The sequence below is a fragment of the Heptranchias perlo genome, chromosome 43 (genome assembly GCF_035084215.1).
Source record: "Heptranchias perlo isolate sHepPer1 chromosome 43, sHepPer1.hap1, whole genome shotgun sequence".
NCBI classification, from domain to species: domain Eukaryota; kingdom Metazoa; phylum Chordata; class Chondrichthyes; order Hexanchiformes; family Hexanchidae; genus Heptranchias; species Heptranchias perlo.
In genome coordinates, this window is record NC_090367.1 from 2,944,480 (window position 1) to 2,971,275 (window position 26,796).

Here is a 26,796-nt window from a genome sequence, read left to right on the forward strand (position 1 = left end):
GCAATCGCGTCGGAAACGATAAGTTTTTTTTTAAATTCGGGTTTGCCACACGCACCTTCACCCCCCCACCCCACTGCCAATCCGCCACCATTTCAAAATTGAGCCCTACTTCTCTGTCAGACATATATCATGATGGCCCAAAGTCACTTGTCTGTTATGAGTCAAATGTCTGAGTGGCTAAATGTGAACAAATTAAAAAGTAGCTAAAAGCATCAATGCGTAACCAGCAGCAACTTCAATTTTTTTCAAAGCTACCATTTACCAAGCAGCAGGTCCCACAAAATCAATCAAATCGTTCAAATGATTTCTTTGCAGAGCTTACATCTGCCATTTCTCATCATCACTGAGATGAGTGCATACATCGAGAAAAAACATTTCCAACATAAAATTTAAAAATTACATCATTCAGGGAAATATCATTAAACTTGCCCCCCCCCCCCACCCCCACCCCCACCTCACCCTCCCAAAAAAATTGGGTTCATTTAAGTTAAAAATACTGCAAGAGGCTGCCTTTCTGTCTGGAAACTGGGAGCTGGAATTTCTAGCTGCTGTGTGCGAAAGTGTATATGTGTGTGTGTGTGTGTGTGTGTGAGTGTGTGAGAGAGAGAGAGAGAGAGAGAGAGAGAGAGAGAAAACTATATAAATAGTCATTATTCTCACCACGTTCCTGCAGAACTGCAACACCTAGAGTGCACCAGGACAGCCCACATTGTATGACAAGCAGGTCGGAAAGGTGTCAGACAGGTGAACCATCGCAGTTGCAGTTTCACCTGCTCCAGATGAACAATGTGTGGATGTATTTTGACAAACCAGATAAAGAATTTACAAATAACAACAATGATGCATGGATGGTGTCCATATTTTTTAAAATTCATTTTGGTTAACTTTTTTATACAGCTAACAACATTGTTTAGGATGCTTTTTGTTGGGTTCCTAAAGAGCACTGATATTTATGGGGCACTTTGATACTGACTTCAGATGCTGTGATCCGAATCAGCCAGTTAGCAACATCTGGACCATGGTGACTGACCACCTGTTCAAGTGGTGGTCACTGGAGGCTCACCATTAGGAACATCCCTGGGCAGTGCTACCCCAACAACAGCTTCAGCAAGAACTGCAAATCTACGATGGGAAGTAAGGTTGAGGGGGGAAAAAAACTTTTATAGTTACGTAAATAACTGAGAAAAGGGAACGGTTTAAGGAGGGAGAAGTAAGTATAAACATACTTGCATTTTGAGATGATCCTGCAAATCCACCATGGGAGGTGGAACAATCGTATTTACAATATAAGCAACTTGCAATCAGAGGTTTTGGGAAGCACACAGGTTTGCTGCATAGGAGGTGGTCATTCGGCCCATCGTGTTTGTGATGGCGAATAACACTGCTACTCCCAGGGAAAAGTAGATATGTTATTGGCATCTTAAGGAAGTTATAGGTGAATAGCATTAGAAATATGCCTGTATCTATCAGTAACAGTAAGGTGTGTACAAATTGACCTTGAGGCAGTCAGTGATCTATTGTTTCAAATAAATTAGCTGTATTCCAGCAATGGGCGAATTGTTCTTATGCTTAAGCCGCAACAGGCCAGCAGTAAACGTCAAAGAACACTCTCTATGTCCCAGAACACACATTTTAAAGAAATAAAGAATTCAATATATATCATATAAAGAGCAAAAAGAACAACTGGCCTGAATTTAAGGCTTTAATTCTGCTGACATTCACAAACTGGTTAAACTTCATTCTCTGAGCTTAGGACGACCTTGACAGCCTTGTAACTCACTGCTAACTATAACACTATACATTTTGTAGTTTTAATTTGTTCTAGTAAATTTTACAGCATAGATTACTGACTTACAGTTTCTCTTAATTAACTCAAGCATATTATAGATTTTGTGGTATAGTAAAATCACTTTATGTACAAACTGCAGTCAGATTCATTGAAGCAAGGGTCATTGGATAGTGATCAGGAGAAGGAATTCTGGCAGATTTTCTCTTCCCTTGCCCAGGGGCAACTAAGACGATTCTAGTCTCTCTACTAATACTTGGCTGAGGTATGTTAACTCAACACCGACAGAAATCAAACCTGGGACTTTCTGGTCAATAAGTCGCTTGCTTTCTCTATCAGCAAAGTCATCGGGAGAGCTACATTAGACACAGGTTTACACACAAGCCTGCTCCCCTCATGCTGAATTCCCGATCTCGTCATTTCTCAATTATTCTGTTTTGATTGGGACATCTGGACATTAAACATCAGCGCTGAGAAAAACACCAGTGGCCGGCGAGATTCTCGAGCCGACAAGTTGATTTGCCCAATTCTACAGAAAATCGCCTTCCGGCTTGAAGCACAGCCCTGAATTCCTCCCTTTCAATACAATACAGGTTGAAACGTATACAATCATACTGCTATGGGGTATCAAACTGCTCCTAATCTGACAATCTCACTCGGAGAGATCACAAGGATAGCTAGCCCAGGAAATGGAAAATTTTAACTTGGTGCAGTAAAGGTGCAATTCTGAGGTGGAGGCTTAGGAAGAATTTTCGATCCAAACCCCCTCCTCCCCTGAAGGCAGTAACTGATGCTGAGTTGCAGGTCCACTGAGAGCAATGGCCCTCCAATATCTCAGTCAATTGTTACCCCTTATGTGTTAGCCTGGACAACAAGTGGCAGCAGGCTATTTAAAAAGCTGTACCTGATCCTATCCTTAACCAATGTACACCAAAATGCTTCCAGCAGGGGTCGCTAGATAACGATTGGAAAAATGAACCCCACCTGATTTTTTCCCCTCCCATGGACATTTATACCAACAATTAACACCCTGAATGAGCTCAGCTAATTCAGCACAAACCAGGGACTCAGCCTGGGACCTGCCTGGTCTGTACCACATCATGTAGTGCATTACCCACTGAGCCATCGGGGTCATTATGATATTCCTGTCATCATAAACAACCATAAAGTGCTCGGTAATCTTCTGCAACCAAACTCCACAGAGGCATAAAGGTTTTACATTTCACCCCTATCAAGTTAGTTTTGCTAACATTGTCTGGAAACAGTTGCAGCCCTAGCAAAAAAAAACCACAATCTATTACAAATAATACACAAGTCTTTCCTGTCCGTTCTCTGGCTACGGACAACGTTGGATATCCCAAAGAAATAGGATAATAATAGGCTCCAACAGCCTGGCATTAATTGGTTACATCCATGAATACTCTGCATAATCCTGGTGTTAATTGGCTAAATCCCCACTGTACTGTCTAATCACTCACAGGGATTGAACACACAGCATAAAAAAGGTAGAAAAGTGCTGGGTTATCAGAATTTTTCAATTATTCTGATCTAAATTGCACAAAGCAAACCTGATTATAGAGCATCTGATTGTCCCCGTTAGATTTAAACCTATTCTCTTTTTAATCCACATTTTAAGCTCCAGGAAGTGTAAACCTGCAACAGTTGGACAATCCTTTTGTTCTGCTGTTTCTCTGTAATGTAGTGTATTGATTTTTTAGACCCATTTCCCAAAGGTTCCGGAGGGACTTTTTTAATGCCCTCTTTACATTACAGGATGCCTGCAATGAGAAAAGTACTGTCGGAGGTAATCTTTTACCACAAATGATCTGGTGCTAGTGCCATCAGTGCCACGGAAACCATCGGAACACTCCCGGAACAGGAGTAGGCCATTCAGCCCCTCGTGCCTGCTCCGCCATTTGATAAGATCATGGCTGATCTGTGATCTAACTCCATATACCTGCCTTAGGCTCATATCTCTTAATACCTTGGAAGGTCATTTCTCTGAGTGCCTCTGACAGCAAATCACCCACAAAAAGGAAGTAAAATAATTAGTAAAACAACCTACATGCCAAGTAACCAATAGTTTCCTGACAATCTTGAGATCAAATAAGGTGCTTGCTATGCAAAATCAACACAATGAGAATGAGTTAATTTAATTATGGTTTTCATTTGATTAATTATCAACATGGTTGACAAGTTGCCAGAACATATATTAATGACACAGGGAACGAAATTCCAATGGCCCTGCTTCACCGGCAGAAGTGCGGCAGAGCAGGACCCAAGTGCACGATGGAGCAAACTCCATCCCAAACTGCGGAGATAGGGTCATCTGCATATTCAGGGTAGGCACCACACACCTATAAAGGACATATCAGCCCAATGGAAGCCCAAATGCAGCAGTGACCCAGAAGGGCCGAAGATAAGAAGGGCAACATTTTTAAGATTCTCCTAAGGGAGTGTTCGGCCACAAAATATAAAGTTATTGATCCCCTCTGGGATCGATTATCTTTGGCTGCAAGACTGCTGGGGCCTTAATGGGACTCATGCCAGCTCTCAGGCTGCTGAGGCTGCACTGGGCTGAATTCCCAGGTTAGCCTGGGAACTCTTCCAGATATGCCGTGACACTGGGGGCGGGAGAGGAGATAAATCCTCTAAGTAGAAAATCTCTCAGGTGTGCAAACGGGGCAGAATCCCAGTGGAATCAGGTTCTACCTCATTTTCCTATCTCTATCCAGCAGTTCCATTGGGAAAGTGCCCAGGCCCCCACAGAATTGCGGGCCCCTACAGTATAATATGCTCAACCTATAGGAGAATACATCTCAGACTGTTGTTTCATTTCACTGTCCTTACAAATGGTTAATTTTCAAATGCATACTGGCCACCCCTCATTCCACCTCCTTTATTGCCATTGTGCATATAAATCCTCCCATCCTGTGTTATGTATACAAAATATTAACTGTCCCCACTCTTCCTCCCAACCCAATCATTTTTTGTAAATGATCTTATGCTTCTTCTTTTTAGGCCTCCTGAAGCCATGGATCACCCTGGCCTAGAGTACAGGCAGACCAACTGCAAGCCTATTTCAATGATTCAGGTCAACATTAAAGATTCCAGGGCACGATTCAAAAGAAGAGCAGGAAGTGCTAATCAATGTGCTGGCCAACATTCCTCCCTCAACCAAAACCATTAAAAAAATCAGATTAACTGGTTATTCATTTCATTGTTGTTTATGGGGGTCTAGCTGCGTGCAAAATGGCTGCCCTAGTTGGCTACGTAACAGTGAATGCACCTCAAGTAATTCATTGTGCGTGAAGCCCTTTTGAGACAGTTCTGAGAGGCATGATAAGGCGCTATATAAATGGAAGTCTTTTCTCTGAGGTATCTGTCAGTGTCTCTCCGATTTCCACCTCCACTCCTGTAGAGGAGCGTATGGCCTACAACTGGCAACTCAGGCCTGCTCAGCGCCGACTCCAGTTTTGGGCCCCACTCAGTCCGACTCAAACCCCCAGCCCATGACAAATCTCACATCCATTCTACTCCTACCCCTCACCAAACTGCCAGTCCTGACCCTGGAGCATTCGCAGGGCAGGATGCACCTGGCCCAGGAGTAGAGACAGAGCACTGAAGTTGGTATTACCTACGTGAACAGAGTGGGGAGGGGGGTGGGGGGGGGAGGCGGGGGGGAAGTGAAGCCTCTACCGGCAGGGGGAAATCAAGTGGGATTCCAGGCTGGGAGCTTGCCCTGCAGCCTTGAGTGGAGCAGAGCAAAGACAGGTCAAGTTCCCTACCTTTTACAGTTCATACCAGAAGGCTTGGTCTGAGCCCAGTATTCTAAATTTCAACTTAAAATAAAACTATTATAGAACAGGGAGGCCAGGGCCTATGGCTCCCGAGGGAGACACCTGCAGCCCTAGATCAGTGAAGTCAAGCCAAGAAGAGATGCTGCTTAAGAGGCACTGGAGAAAAGAAATACTTCAAGACCACACCCCTGCTGATCATGTGGTTGCCAGGTAATCAAACCTTACCAGGAAAATTGGCGTTAGCCAACAGCAAAACAAACTTATCACATGCATGCATATAATTATTAATGAATCTGTCTGAACTTTACGCCACTTCTGCAAATACAAGTGAGTTCAACAGTTCAACTAGCTTCAATTCCCCCATGCTGCAGAGTTCCTGATCCCAACCTTGCTGCTATGGGGACACACTGAGCACAGCCCCATGCTTACTCCAAAGGAATACGGGGAAATGAGAAGAAAACTTGCTCCAGTGCCCTTGCCGTCGCTCTATATCAGCACAAACTAAGGAATCACGTGTGATTCAGTCACGTGCGTTGGGTCCTGCACTGATCCCTGATACATAGGGCTCAATACAAGACCCATTTACCCACTTAATTAGACTTCATAAGCAATCAGCATCTTGACCTGAACTGCAGTTCTTGCATTTTGTGCAACAAATTACCTTTGCATCTCATTATATGCACCAATCAAATTTAAAATCGCAGATTAGAATATGTAAGCTCCAAACACTCCAAGTTGCCAAGTATTCCAGCTCGAATACAAAACAGGATGGTGAAACCAATAAAGTTAACAGCCTCAATAATTGCTTCTGAACAGCGAACAATGGCCCTTTTACCTAAATCAGCTTATTCTGAGGTCAATGCCAGGGGAAAAAAAACACTAAAAACTCTGAAGTAAACAGCAATACCTGTACAGAAAAATAATACGGCACTAGGTCACGGTAACACGCGAAAAGCAAAATGTCCGAGCCAGCAAATGTTCACAAACTGGTGACAAAACCAGCACTAACATTTGGGTTTCAGGGAGCACAATGGGTATTTGAAATTTCCGCACTACATTTACTTGAACAGTGAAAAACATACAGCGGTTCAATTATAGATTTTGTCCATCCAAACTTGGGTTTTGTTTGGAGACATAATTTTGAGATGTATCATACAACGGTGAAGTACTGTTGGTTACACATCTGTCACGGGGCTGAAAGCAATTTAAGGTGATGAATTAAGAGGATCATACAACAATAGTTTATTGGCTTAAGTGCACTTTTTCCTGTAGTATATTGGCACCAATACAATAAATAAACTGAGTGACTACACTGTACAAATCAGAACAAAGAAACTATACAAACCGGAACAGAGCTGAGGGGAGGATTCCATGAGGTGAGGCAGATGCTGTGCACTCTTGAGACACTGAATCAACACACTGCAGACTCTGTACAGCAGAATGGTAATGATTTGCTCAGCAGTTGGCATTGGCTTTTACTTTCAATTTCTTTGCAACATTATTCATACCGCATTAAAACTGATTTATTAATATATTTTAGTTGTTTTGGGAAAAAACATCCTTTTTTATTTCACCTCTTTTCAGTTGCCAAAAACCATTTCCTTGATGAGCCTGGGCTGGCTCTCAGCTCTCTGCCAACCAGCTACACAGAGACATGAGAAAGTGGTGACTGGCTTGCTCCTTACTTGTAAAAAAGCACCTGACCTCTAGTTGCCAACATCCTTTATGTCATGCGGGCTAGATCAGGAACTTGCTATGGGGATTTACATTTGTAAATTCATGCCAAACTTCAAATGAGTAAACCTATAATCACCAGGTCACTCTGCACACCTACACCCTGTACCATAGCTCCTCTATATATCAAATCCCTGTAACGCCAGGTCATTCTGTACCTCAACATCTTTTATTATCTAACCAAATTAATTTTTTTTTCGGCAGCTGCCTTACCCACCTAGAATGATAGAGTAAGGAATGAAATAATGGCCATTTAACAAGACGTCTTGCAATATAAGGCACGTCCTTCAGTAACTGGTAGGCTCAGATCTCCAGCAGTAAATCTCCAGCTTGCCTATTACTGGAGTTGATTACTAATCACAAAGTTGACTGACACCGAAAATCTGTTAAACCTAATGGAAAAGTTTCAATGGTTTCTAGCTGAGCCACTAGTCTATACTTTTGGGCCTGGGGAGGGGAGAAAATCTCTCAACAGGGAGATCAATCCCATGCTGAAAGCAGCTATTCTGTCAGACAATACAGGGCAGCCCTGATACCAGGCATGGGGGAAAGACACGGTCCATGCCAACTCATCCTCGAGGCTGACAGAAGATGGCAGAAAGTAGGCTATGAAAAGAGAAAATTGATACTGCACCATCAAATAAAATAGCACTTTCATTTCGTTTGCTTAGGTTTTGAAGGTAAAAGTTCGTGCTGGGGAATGCAACACTTTCCGTTTTGTGCACCCAGTGTCAGCATCAAACATTCCCATAGGCACAATCTATGGGAGTGGCTGAGGGGGATGTATTCTGTCTTGCCACCAATTTTGTTTTTAGCATGTTTAATGGTCACCTCTCTTCCCCCCCCCCCCCCAGCTCCAAACTCCGGAATTGACTCTAAAGTTTCCCTCACTTCTTTATACATGGTTGCCTTTGAGCACTCCCAGGTTTAGTATAGCACAGTTAAGAGTAAAGATCTCTCTACTACACCCAACAATGTGCCGCAGCACCAACCTGAGAAGAGTATCCGTGTTCACTAGAAACCGGATTAAGACTACCAAAACCCATAGAAAACCAGCAAACAGGGGTGACTTTTATCCCATCGGTTTTGTTTGAACTCAAGTCTCAGAGATAAAAGGAAAATAGCATTTTTGAGGTATAGAAACACAGTGAGCATGGTCACCCCTATACTAAAAATCATAAGAAATCAACTTGTATATGTTCCCAGTAATCTACTGTTGTGGCCCAATGTCATACTGTCAGCCTAATTCCTGGGTCTGAAATTGACTTTGAAAACCCTGAGAAGAAACATAGAAAATAGGAGCAGGAGTAGGCCATTCGGCCCTTCGAGCCTGCTCCGCCATTCAATACGATCATGGCTGATCCTTTATCTCAATACAATATTCCCGCTCTCCCATACCAAAAGAAAGCAGCTCCCAAGAAGGGCGCCAAGAAAACCGTGAATAAAGCGCCAGCAAAGGGCGGTAAGAAGCAGAGAAAGTCGAGGAAAAAGAGTTACTCGATCTACATCTACAAAATGATGAAGCGGGTTCATCCCGACACCGGCATCTCCTCCAAGGCCATGAACATCGTGAACTCCTTTGTGAACGATATTTTTGAGCGCATCGCGGGTGAAGCTTCCCGCTTGGCCCCTTACAAAAACCACTCGACCATCAGCTCCCAGGAGATCCAGACTGCCGTGCGCCTGCTGCCACCCGGGGGAGCCGGTCAAGCAGGCCGTGTTGGAAGGGACAAAGGCGGTGACCAACTACACCAGCTCCAAGTAAAACTCTACAATGTACTTAAAAACATACCTTCAGCCTGACATCACTATCACCTTTATTACCCTATCATCAATGTCATTCTGGCTCCACCTAGTGCAGCACTCCCGCAACATAAAAAGGTGCAATTATTTTTATTTCCTTTTAATAAACTACATGTGATAGGGCAAATTTTACCAATGCACGCTCCCAGCAATAGATGGAAAATCACAGGGAGCACGTCCATGGCTTGCCAAGGCTCCATACTGGGAGCGCACGTTGCTAAAACGTACTCATATTTTATAACAAGTTTAAAGCAGTAATTAAACCTGAAGGTTGTACTGACGTCAGATTTTATTTCCACATTTTACAACTGCATCAGCTTGGCTCAGCTGCTCGCACTCTTGCCTCTGCCTCAGAAGGTTGCGTTCAAGCCCCACTGCAGAATTTGCGCACACAATCTAAGCTTAGTATTGAGTGACTGCTGCACTGTCAGAGGTATCAGCCTTTAGCTGCTAAACTGAAGTGCCACCTGTATGTTCTATGTGGCTGCAAATATCAGATAGTATTATTCAAAGGTGGCATACATTTGGTCCATCAAGCCTGCCCATCCAGAGATGGTGCAGCTGACATACATCAACCTAAAAAAGACTGTTCTTGGAGTGGGGGGAGGGGGGTTGCCCTGGGACCCTCCATAGGCTGGAAAGCTTGCTGAAACTCCGGGAGTACCCCTAAGATTTTTTAGCTTCAACAGGTTAATGAGCTATTTAACCTCCCGGGACGCCCACATGTGTGAGCAAGTTAGAAGTATCAAGCTGAGTGCCGATATTATTTGTCCTGGCAAGATGGTAACGGGTGATCAGAGAGTTTGGCACATCCATTTTAGGATCTCAAGGGCATAGAACCAGAACTTGTAGTGATCACCTGTGAAGGCAACAGCATTAATCTGAGAAGCCATGTCACAGGGTGACATTTCCCTTCAGATGTCCCCTTTTTTAAATATTAAACCAAAGTAATACATGATTTTTATTCATCCTCGCTTGCGCGCACACCAGACGGGGAGAAATAAGGAAATATCCTTCATATAATGCTCTTTACTCCTCTATACAATGCTCAGAGGTAGAAAGAAAAATGAAAAATGCTGGAAGTGAACTTTGAGTTCTGATCGAAATGCTCAAGCTATTTTTCTCCTTCAGGTGCTGACTGACTTTCTGTACATTTCCAGCATTTTCAGTTTCTATGCGATACTCAGGCTATAAACTGCCCTGAATATTGACATCACTGTCCCCACTGAACAGCAGGGAAATGCAATACAGGGGGATTTGCCCTCCTCTGAATGAAACATCAATGCCTTAAATTTCCAACATGCACATTCCATTTACTGTTATCACAGCACAGCAAATATATTTTATGGTGGAGACATCCAGTCCTGAATATAAATGATACCCCAGCTGATGCTAATGGGTCTTGTACTGAAAGAAATGAACTATCCATTACCAGTTTAATGCCCAGAACTGTACAACAGCCTCGTAAATTCTACAGGATGCAGAGGTCCAGCATTAGAAGTTCTACGGGTAAATAATGTACTTCAAACTACAGCAGCCTTTTTCTTCTCTCCCGAAGGTGCTGACTCTTGCTGGGGTACAGCTAAAAAGGCACCAGCAGCCCTCCAATAGAGCCATGTGGCCAATGTGCGAGTGTAATAGTGAGTCTCAGCAGGTTATTCAACAAAACAGGGCGTCGTGATCGAGCCCGATCCTGTCCTCATCTGTTTTCATTCACCCACTTTCCAGAAGGAGTCATAGGACAGCGATGAAGAGCAGCAACAATAACTGATTTTCTCTTCCTGGGGCACTAAAAACCATCATAGCATCACAGCTGCTAATCAGGCAAGCCTTTTGCTCTATATTTCTCAGTAACATCAATCAATCAGAGTAGCTTGCTTTTTTTCTTTCTTCAACAGCAGAAAATAAGAGTTAGACCACTACCTTGCACATCATCTTTGATATTAATTATTTTTTCACATCAACGTTATTACTTCAATGTTCATTAAAAAAAGTTAATGTTAGGACCTCACTTTTCCACCCCCCCCCCCCCAACATCTGTCTAATGTTGCAAAATTAGTATTGATTTCAAAATCCTAATCCTTGTTTACTAGTTCCTTCCATAGTCTCGCTCCATTCCCATTTCCCAGCTCGTACCCTTCATGCTGCCAACTATGGTCTACATATTTGTATGTCCAGGTAAACAATTTAGATTCTTCATATGAGGACACTTTAAACTGAAAACGTTATCCGGGGGACAAAGTAACACACTGAATTGGTAGGTACGCCATGCCGGAGTAGATTCAAGTTTCCCATATGGGAAGTTCCCAATTTTGACCATGTTGCCACGGAAGATGCCAAGTGGAAGCAAGACATAATCTCAAAAGGAGAGAAGAGAAATTGGCTGGGGCGTCACCCAAGTTATTGTAACACAACCACTAGCTGACTTATTGACAGAGGCCAAGGAGAAAAATAACTCGCTTGCTTTCCCAGCCAGGGACCAGCAAATTCATAAAGATAGGGACCTAGAGGTGGGGGTGAGGGGAACAGAGTAATCATATTGCATTATCCAAAAGACAACAGCATTTTTTTGCAGCTTGGACTGGATTTTCTAATCCTATAATTAATAGCTTTAGTCAAGTTTTATATACTACTAATTCATTCAGAACAGCTGTTACTCTGCTCGTGGGGGACAGGCTGTTCAACAGCAGAACCATTCCGTAAACAGCACTGAAATCAATAGAAACAGAATCAGGCCCAAGGCAGCAATGAAATCATTCAATAGAATTATACATGGCAGGCTGGGCACTTTGCACAGGAAACAGATAATGTACATCTTGGTATACAGAACAAATGCAGATTTCACTACTCTCCTCAAATAGCACTAGCATACCACTGTTAGCCTCAGGCTAGTTGTTTGAAGAATGCAGAATTCAAACCATTTGTTATCATATACTGTTTCATAACATGTGTGTTAGAGGGGAAGGAAAGTATAGGGAACAGTACTTTTTGCTCAAACTAATCTCCCCCAGTACCTAATCAAAAAAATATATAAACTGATAAAAAAATACACTTTTTAAATCTCATCTGGGACCTACTGAATCGGGTCTTCTGTTTCTAGGCCAATCCAATGACATCACTGTCAGCGACCCATGAAAGCAACTTCGGACTTACTTGCAAATTGATCCAGAAAACATCCAACCCAGGAACGTATATTTTTTAAATGTATTTATTTTCAACTCAGTCTGATACTATGATGGATTTGTAGGCACATGGTTAATTTTGGTGCACGCATAATATTTTCATTGTTGGTTATTATTTTAACTTCTACTAAAACTGTTATAAACTACAGAATAATTTGTTCTTTCACCACATGGAGATATTATACTGACCATATTCATTTATAACTTAATGATTATCAAATAGATGTGTTTCAATTCTAATTTGTTTTCACTACAAGGTAGCATATGTATAATTTAACAGTTTTTAATTGTTGTGCAAACATCACAAGAATATTCAGTACTAATGACACACATTTTTAAACTTCAGCTTTGCTCTTATTTATCCATCTTGACGTTTATTTTCTGTAACTGTCGAGCATAAGGCAATTTTAAAAAAAGTTTGCAGTCCCTTGAGTTTAGAAAATTGAGGGGTAATCCAATTGAGGTTTTTAAAATGATAAAGGGATTCGACAGAGTAGATACAGAGAAACTATTTCCTCTGGTGGGGGAATCCAGAACAGGGGGACATGATCTTAAAATTAGAGCTAGGCCATTTAGGAGCAAAATCAGGAAGCACTTTTCACAGAGAGGTTAGTGGAAATCCAGAACTGTCTCCCTTAAAACACTGTGGATGCTGAATTAATTGAAATTTTAAAAACTGAGATTATTAGATTTTTGTTAGGTAAAGGTATTAAGGGATATGGAGCAACGGCAGGTAAATGGAGTTGAGGTACCGATCAGCCGTGATCTAACTGAATGGCGTAACAAGCTCAAGGGAGTGGCTGGCCTACTTACTTCAAACTCAATCTATGTGGTTCAGGTGGCCTCTAAAGATCCAATGGCACTATTCCAAGAAGATCAAGGAGTTCTCCCGATGTCTTGGCCAAGATTCCTCCCTCAACCAATACCATCAAAAACAGATTAACTGATCATTCATCTCATTGTTGTTCGTGCAACAGTACTGGTGTAGAATGGCTGCTGCGTTTACCTAAAACATTCACTGCATTTGAAACAGTAATTCATTGTATGTGAAGCACTTTGGGATATTTTGACGTGAAAGGGCATGATTCTTTTTTTTTTAATAACTGGTGAGTTTTGCTGTTGCTTGTACTTGATATGGCAGAAGCACACAAAGCCTTGCCATTTTTCCCAGTGTGTGCTGGTAGCTAAGCTGTGTGAATGAGTTTCTTTCTTATGCCGAACTCGAGTTCATATTTGTTGGCTTCAAAGATTTCTGCAGCTGAGAGTCACCAGGTGCAAGCCTGACATCTATCCAGTCAGCAGCAACAAGCACAAGACTCTCAACAACATGAGAAGTGTGCTACAGACTTAATGTGGATAATTATTGTTAGCCTGATATTAAACATGTATTTACTAGCATTGAAACAGAAATTGCTGGAAACACATCAGCATCTGAAAAAGAAAAAGAGAGTGGCACTTCAAGTGTACGCCCCTTATCTGAACAGAATGGGACCAAATGAAGGAGGGGTGAATAATAAGTGCAGAATCTGGCATGCTAACGAGTCTTATAAATTGACTATTAATGGGTTTAACCCTCTGAGGACAAGGTTTTTAAAAAGCTTGAAAGAGGTAAAAACAAGTACTCAACAATATACAAAGATCATCTCAGTTAGGAAATGAAATGGTAATGCAAACAAAAAGGAAATAAAATCAGTTCTAAAATGGAAGTGAATGAAGTGGAGGTGGACTGAAGAAACAGGCAGTAAAATGGAGCAAACAGCTATGGCCTGAAGTAGCTAAAATCAATGTTCAGACCAGACTGCAGAGTGCCCAGGAGGAAGAGGAGACATTGCTCCAGATGTTTGCATTGAGGGTGGATGCTGCAGTGTAAGAGGCCAAATGTAAAAAGGGCAAGGTGGGAATGGGAGAGGAAATTGGAGCAAGTGCATTCAAATTGATATCTCACACGAAAGGAATATTTGGGTTGCAGGTCAATAGTGTGGGAAGCGGCAAATGGACAGGTGTTGCATCTATTCTTTTCAGAAGCTGAAAGACAAGCTTGTTATAATATTCCCAGTATTTTAACCAATTTCCTGTGGCATTGCTCGGCTTCATCTTTGAACCTAGACATCACAACCATTCTGCGGCCATAGCACAGTTCTGATGTTCAAAAGCTAACAGCTATGTTTAACCTGGCTTGTGCTTTTTAAGACCACTGCTCAGGCAGTTCCTGTGGGGAAATGGTCTAAATAGGCACATTCTGAGATTAATTAGAGGCAATTTTTTTGAGGGAACTTTCTGTAGATTGGCAGCTGATTATAAATCCTTGACTCCTGATCCCAGGTAGCAACCAGATGATCAAATTCAGAAAAACCAGCAGGAAATGACTGGCTCTCTTTCTTTTTATATATACTTTGAAGTGTGACATCTGCAGCGTGATAGATGTGTATTGGATGCAAGACCTTTCTACGTATAGATCGATACATTTCAGATTCCAACATTTGCACTTTTCTCATGTATTTACTAGTGTTGTCCCAATTTTATTATCTGACAATTTATTATCTCTCACTCAGAAGGGTGCCAACCCCCTAACGTGTACATTTCTGGCTAGCTCGCTATCTTCCATTCATTTATAGCTCTGTGATCCTTCCCAGTACTGCTGTGAAGAGAAAATGATCCAAAATCAATAAACCTAGTGGCAATTTTCCTTCATTTCTTTAAGAGACCTAATAATCTTTAAGGGGACAGTTATTTTAATGGAGCGGCTGCCTTTCTGAAGTTAAATGTTTGGGGACATACCTTTTTCTCATGCTCTAATCTTCACTTGCACATCCTGTACTCTCTGTTCCTCCAACATCGGATTATTTCCACCGGTGACCATTCTTGCAATCACTACTCACTGCCCTTTAGAACTAACCCAGAACCCTCTGCCTTGCCCTCTCAATATACATTTTGCCTGAAGACAATAGGTAAAAAAAAAATTGATTTCTACACAAGGAAAAGTAAAAATCAGCTAAAAATCGGAAATGATTTTCTGTAAGTTTCGAATGCTCGTTTTCTTTTTAAAAACTTTTTTGTGTGAATTCTGTACTCAGCAAGGTGAGGGATGTTAGCAATAGGGAAATTAAATATTTTCCATTTCAGGCACCCAGCGTCAGCATCGAGCATTTCCAAGGCAGGTACAACACACGTTTGCTGTATAAAACTTCCTCTATCGTATCCAATTCTGAGAAGGGCACACATTACTGAACCAGTGTGATATTTTTCCCTTTCCCATCCTAGCCATTCTGTGACCTCTATAAATTACAACCCAATTTAGTGCCAATTTGTGCTGAATTAAGGGACATTTTGTGCTAGTAGCTCACACTCCTGATTATTCAATTGCGACTGCCCAAACCCATTTCTCCTTGGATTCTTACAGTCAAAAACAGACTTCATTTCATTCATAATTAACATTTTGGCCTTTACCCTCTAGGATTGAATTGAACCATGACCCTAGAGGTGAACGGCCAAAATGCTAATTATTAAAGTCTACTTGAATAACTTGACGAACATACCCATCACCTGAGCTGATCGGTCAAATCTTTGGAAAGGAATCTCAAGGCTCTTGGTTGAGCAGCTGGGCTGAGTGTCTCACAATGGTGATAAGCTTCATCTCTGGGGAAGGAAAAGTGGCAGATTTGGTGCCTGAAGTGTGCCGCATATTGGTCGATCACAGGATTCAGGCAGACATCTGCATACCAGACTGTTCTGCTCTTCTAGCTGAACGAGACAGTATGATGACAAGCAGTTCCCTTGGGAAAAGCGGGTAATGAGAAAGAGACTTAAGATAATGAGGTGCAATCAGTAGTTCAGAATCATGAAATTTTCACTGATTTCTAATATTCTTGTACTGTTCATTTTTTAATTGTCATTTTCTTTCATTAGTTGAGATGGACAGTACTAAATCCCAGGAGCAGATATCAAGTTACTGCCAGTATTTTCCTGTAATGTTAATGCTGTAAATGTTAAGCCTGCATATCCTGTATCTTGTGATCCAATTTCACTCTACACAGCATTGCTTTTGCAAAGGCAGCAGTACTTTTAAGCGTCTCAGAAAAAAATCATATTTATCTCACTGCAAAATAATCAAGGAAAATTAACACGTGTTAGCAATTGCTTATTGATGTTTATACCACTTTAAATAATATTTCCATAACTGGATGAAATGTGTCGCAGTTGCCAACCAAGAAAAGGTGCTGAGCATAGGCCACGTAAAGGAAGGGAAGAAAAGCCGAGTGCCAGTCACTCCAGGCTGCACATGCATGTCTCCTGGTAGCTCGTTGCTAAGTGGTGATGGTGGAGTCCTGGAAACAGGTGACTTGCCCTCTCTGCCACATACAGTGAGTGGTTCAGGGAGTCCAGAAAAGGCGAAGTGTAAAAAAAAATACACTTAAAATGAGGTTGGGATAGATACAAATGTAAAAAAAACTCCACTGATTCCTTAAAAGTTTTAAATATTTTCAAAGTTTCTCACTGGCAGCTGAAATAATAAGAATTTTAATAACATACAAGAATTTTGAGGAACAGGAAAAGGACATTATCCCAAAAAGCTTCTCCCTCTTGAACTAATCAACCCCACCAATCCTTCTCACCGTACCCCTTCTCTCTCCAGAAACGCGTCTTATTGTCTGGAGCCCATTCATTCTATTCGCTTCAATACCCTTCCCCTATTCCATATGACGACCTTTTTTACTCCCAACTTGCTAATTTTTAACTTGTGTCCACTGGTATTTGGGTCTGACATGTTTGGAGGGATTCCTGTGTGATAAGGGTGTAACAGTGCTGAGCTTTCCATTAAATTAAAGTGAAGAACTGAGGCTTAAAGCACTGCTTCACTGCAGTCTAAATCTACGGGCAGCTTGACTAGAATCAGCGAATTAAAGCAGTGCATCAGTCATCATCTTACCCTTCAGCTCAAATGATCCTGCCACCCAAGCATCGCTCTTCTTGCTTGGTTAGCTAGCATTAATTAAGCAGCAGCAAGAGCTTCACTCCCTTTTAAGGGTCTTTTGTGTGTCTGAATTTGCTTGCTGCATTTTTAATTAAAGAGCATATTGGATCACTGCAGACAGAAATACATTTTCCTTCTGTACACAGTGTAAATCCTGTCGAGCTCCACACTTGCAAAATGTATTTATTTGAATGTGTGTGTGCAGCATTTGTCAATTGTAAGATTGAATGCATTTACTGTTAAACCCACCCTGAAAATCTCTATTTCAAAAGAATTAAGGGGTTAAGAGCTGGAGTTCCAGAATTCTGCTATGGTACCAGAAGAGGTTGCTTCTTCTCTACGTTACGTTACAATTTGCACCAAAAGTGATCTCAGACAGTACCTACTGAATTTGCCTTGCCAGAAACCAGTACTTGATGTAGTGGACCACCTGAATCTGCTATATTTCTTCACAGGTCATTCTTACGAAGAGTGACAAGCCCACTGCTGACCGTCTTGCTGTACGTATGTTCAGATATATTGTAGTTTCAGTACTTGGTGTTTTTGTGTTACATATCATTTATCTGGTTGTAAATATCAGTTGCTGAGTCTGTAAAAACTCTGGGCTGTGCTTAATACTCATCAATACAAAGAGTCTTCAGTAGTGTAGCACACAATTACATTTGATCCAGCAAAAAGTTTACTGCCAAGAGTTAACTTAGTGACTCCTCAGTGATTGCTGCAAGGGGGTGAGAGCATAACTGATGACTTCTCTTCTGTTTAACACAGTCTACCTTTGTGACCACTGCCTTAAGTCCTTCTCCCTCCTTCAAATAAAACCTAATCCTTCAATCCAGTACCCATCCTGGAAGATCACAATACATTAGCCCTCTTTGCCCGTATATAACCATACCAATAATAATCCCGATTGAATGTCAGCACAAAATAAGTGCCCCATTTCCTGTATACGCTAATCTCCATAAATAATACAGCATGACATAAGTGCACCTTCTCCTTTAATATAACGAACTCCGAAGTAAACGGAAGCCAACCTACTCTTTCCTAACACCATGCTTCCCCTGGGTGTCTTAGTGTGCCCTTTTCTTTCTCCTGTTCTAGTCCTTCTCCTAGGTACAACCTGAGGGTCAGTATCGTAAGAAACGGTAGGCTGCTCCTGTCCTACAAAAGACTCATGGGTCTGAGGTGGCCCTCCTACCATGGCAGTTTGCCCCTGGGAGGGAGCCGCTGCTGGCTTGTGGATGGGCATCTTCCTTCATGCCACTAACGTGGTCCTTTGAGGGAGAAGGCCAGATGCCTGGTCTCTGCTGCTGTCCTGAGAGACAGCAGCCTCAGGCAGATTGCCTGCAGCCATTGCCATTCCACTGAGTCCTGGCTCTGTGTTCCCAATGACCTGCAGGATGGCTGGTCTAATGTCAGCTATCAAAACTTGAAAGCCCTGATAGGTAACACCCTGCATCCTGGGTCCCATGGTCTGGAAGCTGATACACAGGGGGCTGTCTATTCTGTCTCCTACTGTCATCACAGTGGAGTGTGTGCTTCCATGGAGATGGAAGCACTGACTGGTCCTTGGCTGCTTCTTAGGTGGGGCATTGCTCTAGATTCCACATGCTCCACTGATGTCCAATGAAGAAAAAGCTTTCCTGATGTTGCCGCAAATGAGGGCTGAAGACTTGAGTCACAGCTGTCAAATGCTGCCCATTCTCAGAGACTGACCTCAGAGCCTGCACATAGGTGTGATGTTCCTTGAAAATTCTCCTTTTCAGTTGAGTACCCATGAGCTCTGGGTCCCATATTTCCAAAGTCATGGGTGGCCTTTTCTTCAACCTCCGCAACTGTGTAGCTGTGCACCCATTAACCTGGCGCCAGCACTGTGCCCCCAACCTCACCATCCCTCTCGGTAAGACCAGAGTGCCTGCCCAGCAGCCCCAATACTTGCCACTCATAGAGGGTGAGCTCCTTAATGTCAGGAATGCTCCTCCAGTAACCTGGCTCCCACGGACATAAGTTTCTCCTGCAACCGATTGAGTGAATTAGGTAAAGGCTAGCAATTGAGGACTCTCTCCCAGGTGACAACAGGCAGCCGATGCAAGAGATGTGGTGGTTAAAGTAAAGGGTTTTCAGGTTTTGCTCGCAAGTAAGTGCCGTTAGGGGAGATGGCAATACATAGTGTAAGATTCTGCGTTACTGCCGCCCTTAGACACAATGCAATCTGAACAGTCAGTTGAACAGATCTTGATTAAGAGTGAAGAGTGTGCTGTTGCCCAAGGAAGTAAAAAGAGAGTGGCCAGTGTGTTGCCTTGTCTGCCTGGTCAGGTCAGTGAACTTCTTGTAACACTGGTCTGCAGTTTTGGGGATGAAAGAATCGGCAAAAGAGACATTTCTCTGTAGCTTTCTTGCGTGAAGGACCTGCAGTTCCTCTCACCACTGCTCAACCACCCTGCATAGGGGTTGACGGTCGCTCTCACTGAAATTGTGCACTCTTCTTTTTTTTCCTCCTTGCAATGTACCAGATCCACCAGTGGAAGACATTCTTGAAAAATGGGACAAAACCACAGATCAGCAATCTAGTGCAGTTACCTGACAATGAACTGAGTGATCCAAGCATTTTCCCCTTTATCTACTGCTGCAATATTCAGCCAGGCATGGCTTTTTAAAGGCTGCACTCTAATTCCTAAACACCCTCAGAACTTTACTCCTGTTTTACACAGGTCCTTCAATGGATATGTAAATGAACGGACACACAAAATTCTGGCAGATTCAGCCCTGCGGAGCATCTGCAAGCCCAATTCCAGACGCATTAGAGCAAATCTGAATTTCGGGGCCTTACTATCTAACTTACTGAAGGACTGATCAGCACCTGTGGAACCATATCACGGTAAAAGTTAGCGTTTTCACAGAGGAGGGGAGAAAATTAGAAAAACAAAACAAACAAAAAAAACCAAGCTTTGCAAGCTGAACAAGATAATACAAATAGAGGCTGAAGTAAAATTGATGTCCTGCCGCTAGGTTTCATTAGCATAATGAGTAATTACCACTTCACCTTAGACTCACAGCAAGAAATCTGTGAATAAAGTCACAGCAAAGGCCAGCAAGAAGCAGAGAAGGTGGAGGAAGGAGAGTTACTCGATCTATGTCAACGAAGTGATGAAGCAGGGTCACCCCGAAACCGGCATCTCCTTCAAGGCCACGAACATCATGAACTCCTTTGTGAATGATATTTTCGAGCACATCGCAGGTGAAGCATCCCGCCTGGCCCATTACAACAAGCCCTCAACCATCAGCTCCCGGGAGATCCAGACCGTTGTGCGCTTGCTGCCGCCCAGGGGAGCTGGTCAAGCACGCCGTGTCGGAAGGGACAAAGGTAGTGACCAAGTACACCAGTTCCAAGTAAAACGCCACAATGTTCTGAAAAACACAAAGCTTGCTAAAGACTTTGAGAGGCAGATTGTCATTAGAGCAAGTGGTCTGTTACCGCACAGATACACCAGAAAACAGCATTTTCACAGCCCAGGGACTTTCTGATACAAAACTGCATTACTCGGGCAGCAAATCATCCTACACGGGGCAATTGTAGGGATGAACGGATGTCATCCCACAATAAATCTCTTACCATAATGGTCATCCCTGCATCAGCCATTTCTCTACTTTTATTCTAGCACCGGATTCCTGAATATCAGGCAGCAGAGTTTGTATGTGCTCCCAGTTTCTGAATATGAGATCTAGCAGTTGGGATTAGACTAACCACTGCCACACCCACCCACCCCCCATGAAACGTTTGCAATAAACTTCAGTATCCACAAAGCCCCATCTACTGGCAGAACACTGAATTAAAAAATTTGACTTTTGGACAAAAAATAAAATTACATTCTTCCACTGACTGTATCTTTGTAAGTGTATAGATACTTTCAATACTTCAGATACATTCCCATCCAGCAGCAGTACAGACCACAATTCCCAGAACTGCTGCATAGCACATGGACAAACGTAATAGCATCTTTCAGGATCTATCACTCCAGCTCTTCTGTAGTTAGGGGTGTAATCGGAAATGTGTAAAAAATATTAACCTTTTTTTTCTTTTAAAGTACTCTCTGACATCATGTATTAATATAAAAAGACTTTCATTTATATAGCACCTTATCACATCCATCAGAAACATCTCAAACCACTTCACATGCAATAAAATGCTTTTGAAGTGTAAGGATTGCTGTTATTTATGCAAAAGTAGCAACATTATGACAGTAAACAGGATCGAGATGAATGATTAGACAGCCTCTTTTCTGATGTTGCTGGTCGAGGGAGGAACCTGGAGAACCCCCTGCTCTTCTCTGAATAGTGAGATCTTTAAAGTCCACCTGAACTACTGGAACAGTCAAACGGGGCCTCACCTTAACACATCATTTGAAAGACAGCACCTCTGACAATGTTGCACTCCCTCAGCACTGCGCTGGAGTGTTAGCCTAAGTCATGTGCTTAAATCCTGGAGTAAGACTTGAATCCATAATGTTGTGACACAAAGGGGATAGTGCTAACAACTGAGCCAAGAATATTATGTGTGCATGTGTACGTGCGCGCGTAGAACAGATGAGAACAGGACCAAACTCCAGTATTGTGTAAATCAGCCACACAGCTCTGTCTATAATCACAAACGAAGAATTGCCACTTGAGTAAATGAGGGGAGGAGAGGAGAGGGGAGGGGAGGGGAATATCATTCCTTGAAGTAGTTCCCTTCCTTCCAGTGATACTCATAATTGAAGGGCTTCACTATAATCTCCATAAAAATGTGAGTGAAGAGAACATGTTCAGTTGGGAAGAATCTACATGATGTGCATCCATTAGCCTCGGTGTAATCGGTCTGTCTACAAAACAATCTAAGGCTGTCTTTTCATATTTTAATTTTCCAATGCTTGATCTCCTCAGCAGTAGATTAAATACTGCACAAACGTTCAAATTACACAGTGAATATACCAACAATAAAACTGTAATCTGTTCCGACATATCTATAGAATTTTACTTTGCATTACAACAGTGCTACAGCATGCACAGAAAATGTAGACGGAACTGGCGAGCAGGCAGAATTACAATACTGCCTTCGTAACCAGATGGTCCAAGAATTAATACCAGGCTTGGCTGTCACTCAAATCCACCTGGAGAATTGAAATAAAGGTTCATTTCATGAACAAACCAGGAATGGATCAATAGAATCGAAAAGATGAAAGATTTCTCATTCGGGCAGATTGTTGTGTAACCACAGATTGCACTGCGGTATGTAGATTAAAAACGTACTATTTGGCCTAGAACCAGAGCAGATTGATTAACTAATGCAATGTATCATCAATTCCCCACACAATGATTAGTTGAGGAAGCACTAAGCAGAGCTGGGAGGGAAAATCCAAGGACATTTTGTTTCCTTCAATTATGTCCCTTCCTTTCCTAAAGGCCATGATTCTTGGTAGCCATCCTCCAGTGCCTCAAATAGTCATTCTTTATCTGAGAGCCTAGACTAGTGATGGGAGGCATCACAATCCACTCCTGTCTTCGCCTGACACCCTCACAGGTGTACTTTCCAGCAGCAGTTATTTGAGCGCTGATATTTTTTTCACTCCTTAGTCCAGGAACAAGAGGCCAATTGTAGCTCGCCCACAATGAATGAGATCAGTTAAGTCAACACAAGCCAAGGATTGAACCTGGGACCTTTGTGGTCTGTATAGCTCAGTTCCACAACAAACAGTACATATGATAACTGAGCCATGAGGGTGTCCTTTAAGCCATGCTGCTACTGACAGTGTTCCTACCTGACTGTCCCTTGACCAGGGACTAGTGCCTGATGGTGAACAGGAATTGCCAGAGAAAAAAAAACACGAGAAAAATAATTCGAAATGATGAAAAAACCTAGCATACTTAAACTGTGTGACTATTTGCTTGAGGGAAACTCCTGTGGTCAATTAAAACGTGAACCCTCCCCCCATATGAGGAATGCAGAAAAGACCATGGAATTTTTCCAGCTCTATAATTCTTTAGGTGTCAGATCTGACTATGTCTAATCCTTTGCATATGCATTTTTCGGAGTCAACCCATAGGTTACTAAACATCAGATTTTTCTCAGCCTTAACAAACATTAACTGGAAACAGATGATTACAAATCATTTTATTTTACATCTTCCACCCCCTTAACACTGCATTTATAAAATCTGCTCTTTAAAAAGGATTTGCTGATCTCAGCTAGGGCAGCGGATAGATGCTACAATTGGCCTCAATGCCCCAAGGCTACGGGGGGGGGGGGGGGGGGGCAGAGAATCAGACAGGGGTCCTGCTTCTGATGCTATTCAGTGACCCCTCCTAGAAAGTGCACATGTGTAGATGTAAGGTTAAGACAGGATCAGGCTTTTCAGTCGAACAGAATTCCCTGCTCACTGTCTAGGAAGAACAACCAGTCACGTTGGGTAGGAAAGGGCTGCCCGAGCCTGTGGAACAGTACCCTAGCAAGAATCAGCACCTCCAAGAGAAGGGAACTGGATAAAAAAGTTGTTGAAGAAGTAACTAGGAATATCACCACTACATTTTCACAGGGGCTCCACACACTCACAGCGCTAATGATTAATGGTATCCCAATGTAAAATTTTTAAGTACCCCGAGCTCCCAACCTTCAAAATGTAAATATTTGCCATTTTATGGTGAATAAAATAAACAGATGTCATGTACATTTTAAAGAACTGTCAGATTTCAGACCCAACTCCTGCGTTATTAAACAAAGCCAGGAGGCTCTTCCTGCCCTAGGCAAAGAAAGGGAGCCTTCACTCGTACAGGGGAGAGTTTAGAGTGCATTCATATATAAATACCAAAGTATGCCAGATGTGATATTCTTTATAACACTGAGATGGTCTGGCGATTGTGGAAATAAATAGATAGCAATCCCACCAGATACAATATTTACAGAGTGCACCCATCGTAATAACAAACAAGCAACAAGGTGACTGGTATATTATGTCGCTCAATCCACAAGCTGTATAAATATCAGATTCATGCTCCCCAATGGCTCAATGAGTAACGGCACTGTCTTTACCAAACAACAGAGATCAAAAGGTCGCAGGTTCACTTACTGGTCTGTGTTGAGTTGGCTGATTTCAACAAGATGAAGCAGGGATGAGAAACTATAGTCACAAGTAGAGACTTACGATACTGTGACTATTTCCACTGGAGCGAAGAAAACTAAGTAGAGAGTCAATAGATGTTTTTCTAACTATGAAGGGTTTTATAGGGTGAATAGGGAATTTATTCTCGTTGGGATCATCAGTATAAAACTGTCACTAAGAGAGTGAGGAGAGAGGTTAGGGGAAATTTCTTTACGCAGAGATTTGCTGGAGAATGGAATGATTTCCCACAGGGAATAGTTGAAGCAGAGGAAATACAGGACCAAGGGGAGATAATTGGACAGGAAGATTAGTTTTGGATTGCTCTTGCTAAGAGCCAACACAGACATAATGGACCAAATAGCCTCATTTTGTGCTGTAAGCTTCTGTGGTTTAACCAGGACACCAGCAGGTCCTTGGAATTGGTTTCAGAGCTTCCAGCTATGGTTCTCATTCCTAAATGTTATCCAATAGCCGCTGAAGGAAAGTGCACATTGTGTATGAGCAGGATCTGGCGTGGCTGCGAAGCCTTAATGATTGAAAAATATGGCAACATTCACTGTCTGGACTCACACCTGAGTGGATATATTCGACTAGATTACAGCATGATTTCTGTTCGCAACAAGATATAGAGAAAGAGGGTTCATGTAGCAATTTACTTTTTATTTTTTAGGTGCTATGTAGAGCAGTGGATAGTGCAGAAATAGCCACTGACTTTCATTCGGGGGAAAGGGTTCTGAGAGTGTCAGCAGCTGGAAATTTAGTGCAGTGTACAGAAGATCATCCTGTGAAATTACAAAGGAGTTGGACTAAACGCCATTACTGGTCACATAGGAAGGAGCATCTTGGAAGGACACTACAATCAGCCGGGAGAGGTGAAGGAGAGCTGGTAAAAGCCAACATTCCTAGATAGGTACCACACGGGTGAAAGGGAAACCATCAGACCTGGAAAGAGTTTGACCTTGTGGGCAACATGACAAAAAAGAATTTATAATGACTGTCACCTGGACAGACTACTGCATTACCTGGTTTTCTTTTCGGTTTTTAAGAGTTACAGCCCCAAGAAGTTGCTCACAAGGCAGCTGATACTACTCAGTTTTATAAAGAAGGAATGTATACCATGTAACACACAATGCACTATTCTGCGCTGTCCCTTTAAGGCCAAAAAATCTAATTGTGTTAAGTAAACGAAGCCTCAGGTCAATTAGAGTTTGACAGCTGTTTTGTCAGGGGATTGTGCAGATTGGAAAATGCCTGTCAGTTTCAGGCTCCAAGTCAGAAGCACCAGGATTAAGTGACTAGCTTTCTTGGTCTTTCCCTAAGATTGATTTTCAGCTGGAATGAAGTGTGATGTCTGGAGTGTGACAGATTAAAAACAATTGTTAAACACAGATTATTTTCAACGTGTTCAGCATCCCTCACTACACAGGCTACTTACACATAAAAATTCTCTCCTCCTTTCCTGAAGGTGCTAACTAATGCTGGGTTACAGTTTCACCAGCATCAGAAAAAGCCTTTGGCACCTCACCTAAGCGGCTATTCTTCCAAGTAAGTCAGTGAGCACTGGAAGGCTGTTCCACCAATGCTAAGCCCAAACCTATTCTTACCTAACGTCCATATTTCCAGCAAATGGATAATTATGTAAAAGGACATTGTAGCACCCCCAGCTATTGCCCTGGCTGAGATCAGCAAATTCAGCAGACCACGAATTGAACCTAATCCCTTCTATTCTGTGTGGCTCTGTACTGCCTTACCCATAAGGTCATCGGGAGTGCTTCCACTATATTTTAAAATGGAATTAAACACATTCTGGATCACTCACTGTGCAGAATAGTCACACATAGTCCTCCTCACAGCACAGATAAATTAAAACAAAAATCTACATTTTTAAAATAAATTTCACAAAGCAGTGTTTCAACAGAATACATGGCAATGGCAGATGTGACACCATACTTGAATTACATCGCTGACTGGTAGATAAAGGTTACTTGCAAATGAACGTACATAAAATTTAAATTAAGTTCAGTGTCATACGCCTTTACTTTAGCAACAGTCAAGGTTTAAGGTCAGTAAGAGCTTCTGAGACCACCCTCCGACTTGCTGTCTTGTATCAGAATGTCTGGGTCAGAATGAGGTCAGGGCATCTGCTCACCAAATATGTGCAAGAGTTTGAAGCTCTTGACCCAAACTCTCCAGAGTCCCAGCAAGTATTTTCAGAAGTCTAAGATGTAGACAGACAGTAAATGAACTTTTCAGAAGTGACCTTTGAGCAATTCAGCATCAAAGAACTCCATTACTGTAGGCTCTCCGGCATCTCCTTGTAAAAATATAAAGGGCCTAAGCTTGGATCCTGAGCCTCAGGCTAGCAAAAATAATAAAGATTTTACTCATC

At 42.3% G+C, this 26,796-nt stretch overlaps 1 protein-coding gene across 3 annotated transcripts in view; it reads right to left on the reverse strand.

The window, feature by feature from the left end:
- The window catches only part of LOC137306415 (spectrin beta chain, non-erythrocytic 1-like), a 235,570-nt gene that overhangs the window by 173,023 nt on the left and 35,751 nt on the right, over window positions 1–26,796 (reverse strand). Inside the window, exon 1 of one of the 3 annotated variants that reach the window (XM_067975593.1) lies at window positions 6,932–6,983. The exons of the other annotated variants lie outside the window; for them this stretch is intronic. The gene's annotated coding sequence lies outside the window, so the exon portion shown is untranslated. Of the gene's footprint in view, window positions 1–6,931; window positions 6,984–26,796 lie in introns of those variants that run through there. 3 annotated transcript variants of the gene reach the window in all.